This window comes from Phascolarctos cinereus, unplaced genomic scaffold (assembly GCF_003287225.1).
Source record: "Phascolarctos cinereus isolate Bilbo 61053 unplaced genomic scaffold, phaCin_HiC Scaffold_1146;HRSCAF=1807, whole genome shotgun sequence".
NCBI lineage: Eukaryota > Metazoa > Chordata > Mammalia > Diprotodontia > Phascolarctidae > Phascolarctos > Phascolarctos cinereus.
The window spans coordinates 2,164-4,893 of NW_027555318.1; the positions used below are offsets into that span (position 1 = coordinate 2,164).

The 2,730-nt window shown below is 49.4% G+C and overlaps 1 non-coding gene across 1 annotated transcript; it reads left to right on the plus strand.

Annotated features, from left to right (window-relative positions):
• Positions 1-264: 264 nt before the first annotated feature.
• On the plus strand, positions 265-370 carry TRNAL-UAA (transfer RNA leucine (anticodon UAA)). The gene is made up of 2 exons: positions 265-301; positions 336-370. It is a non-coding gene; the product is annotated as a tRNA-Leu (tRNA).
• The last annotated feature ends 2,360 nt before the right edge of the window (positions 371-2,730 follow it).

Here is a 2,730-nt window from a genome sequence, read left to right on the forward strand (position 1 = left end):
TCCCCAGCACTTAGTAAGCGCCCACTGTGTGCCAAGCCCCGGACTGGGAGCAGACACAAGCCTGGCCTCCCGGAACTTCTCTTCTGTCTGAGGAGAGGCTTACAGGTGAGAAGTACATCCTTAGTGGGCCCAGAGCGAGGACAAAGCCACCACGGCGGGAGGTGGCAGGACAGGAGCTCGGGGGACTCGGGGAGCCTCGAGCGGGGCGTGCTCGGGAGGCCGAGGACAAGACAGAGGGCCTGGGAAGGGTAAAGACTGTCAGCTGTCAGGATGGCCGAGTGGTCTAAGGCGCAGACTTAAGCATACTTTCCCGGTGTCGGAGCCTTCTGGTCTCCATCTGGAGGCGTGGGTTCGAATCCCACTCCTGACAGTTCTGCTTTTGGCGCGGGGCCTGCCACGGCGTACCGGCCCTCTCTCGCTGGGGTAGGGCGCCTCTCTTCCCTTCCTGCTACGGCTAGCCCCAAGCCACCCTCAGTGCGCTGGGGCGCGGCTCGCTGTCCCAGCCCTTCGCCCCGGGATCCTCGGCCGTGCGCCCCCCAGGCCTGAGGCGGGTCTCCCTGCACGCGCTCCGCCGAACCTCCTCCTGGCTCCGAGGTGGCAGCAGCCACTTCCACTTCCTCCTCCCAAGCCCCAGCCTAGGGGTCCTCCAACGGTCCTACAGGGTATGAGTTCGGGCGCCGATGCACACCTACTTCGGCAAAGCTAACTTTGACGTCATCTAGAGGACCAATGGGCGCCAGTTGTCACCTCTGTTGCCGTGAGGACGAGCGACCCCAACCCAGTAAACTCAAACCCGGGAGGGTTGTGAATCTTATCCGTGGGGCAGCCCGCGCCTTGGGGACTTCCTGGGAGCTCCAGGGACTGGGGTCCGAGGCAGAAGCAGCCGCTTTTGGTCCCCCACAGCGCATCACTGTGGGTGATGGTGAACGGGTGGTGTGGCGGCGAAAAGAGTGGGGTGAGCGGTTGGATTTTTTTTTCAGAGAACCAGCCCCTCCTCCGAAGGAAGGAAGGAAGGAAGGAAGGAAGGAAGGAAGGAAGGAAGGAAGGAAGGAAGGAAGGAAGGAAGGAAGGAAGGAAAAGAAAGAGAAAGAAAAGAAAGAAAAAGAGACAGACTTGATACTGTCCTGGGGCTCCTTCTCCATGTTCTAAATACTGGGTCCGGGGGTTAGTCACTATCCTTGACTCTTTGCTATTGTTACGGCGCATTTAGAGTTAGGCTCTGCCCCTCTCCCTCCACATTAGTTCGAAGTGGGTTTCGTTCAAGAGACTCTTCCCCTCACCCCTTCCTCATTTGTATAGATTTCTGTTTACATCCCCCCCAATTATAGGAGATAACGCCTCCCCAATTTTACCTCAATCCCAAGCGCTCCGTCAAATTAGGGTCCTTCTCTGACCTCTGCTGACACCACTGTTCTTTGGGGGGGGGGGGCACTTGAAGCCACCTCTCTGCCTCATTAGAATGCAACACTTTATCACCGTAAAGTCTTTCCGGTTGCTCGCTCTTATTGACCTTGGGCTCTTTAATCCCGCTTGTATTTCAAAGTTTCTCCACAATTCCAGTCTTTGAATTACGGCTGCTTGAAAGTCTCTAATTTCATTAAAAGTCCACTTGCTACCCCTACCCCAATGTAGGGTTATACTCCGTTTGAGTTTAAGGCCTATCTTTTGCCTTTTGGAATACCGTATTCCAGCTTCCCAGGCCGCTCCTTTATGACGGTGACCGCTAAGTCTTGTGTGATCTGACTGTGGCTCCTGGGGACTTAAATTCCTTTTTTTACTGAAGAATTAGCTTTTATTAAGCACCTACTGGGTGTCAGGCACTTTCTAAATATTATCTCATTTGATCCTCAAAACAACCCTGGGAGTTACATGCTGTTATTATCCCCATTTTCCAAATGAGGAAACTGAGGCAGAAAGGTAAAGTGACCTGCCTAGGGTCTCTCATCCAGTGTTCCGGGTCAAATTTGAACAGAGGTCTTCCTGACTTCAGGGCTGGCTCAGCTGTTTAAGTACTTTCTCTTTCCCCAGCAAGCTCTAGATTTTGTCTGTAATGTTCCTGTGTATTTTCATTTTGATTATTCTATCTTTTCCTCTTCTAATATTTTTTTATTTATTTTCTAAATTACATGCAAAAAAATTAACATTCGTTTTAAAAAAATTTTGAGTTCTAAATTCTCTCCTTCCTTTCCCTTCTCTGTAGAGAAGGAAAACAACATGATATTAATCATTCCTGCAGCAAAACACATTTCAGTATTAGCCTTGTTACAAAACAACAACAATACATACACACACACACACACACACACACACACACACACACAAACAAGAAAACAAAGCTGATCTTTTTTTTTTAAGTATATACTCAATCTGCACTCAGAGTTCCTCAATTCTCTCTCTGGAGGTGAGCAGCATTTTTCATCAGGTGTCCCTTAAAATTATCTTGGCTCATTGCCTTGATCAGAGTGGCTAATTGACATAAGATTGCTGTTACTGTGTACAATGTTCTCCTGGTTCTGCTCACTTCACTTTACATCAGCTCATATAGTTCTTCCCAGGTTTTTCTGAACCCATTCCCCTCCTTATTTCTTATAGCACAATCACTCCATCACAATCACATACCACAACTTGTTAAACCATTCCCCAATCGATGGTCATCCTCAATTTCCATTTATTTTGCCACCAGAAAAGAGCTGCTAAAATATTTTTGCAAATGTGAGTCCTTTTCCTTTT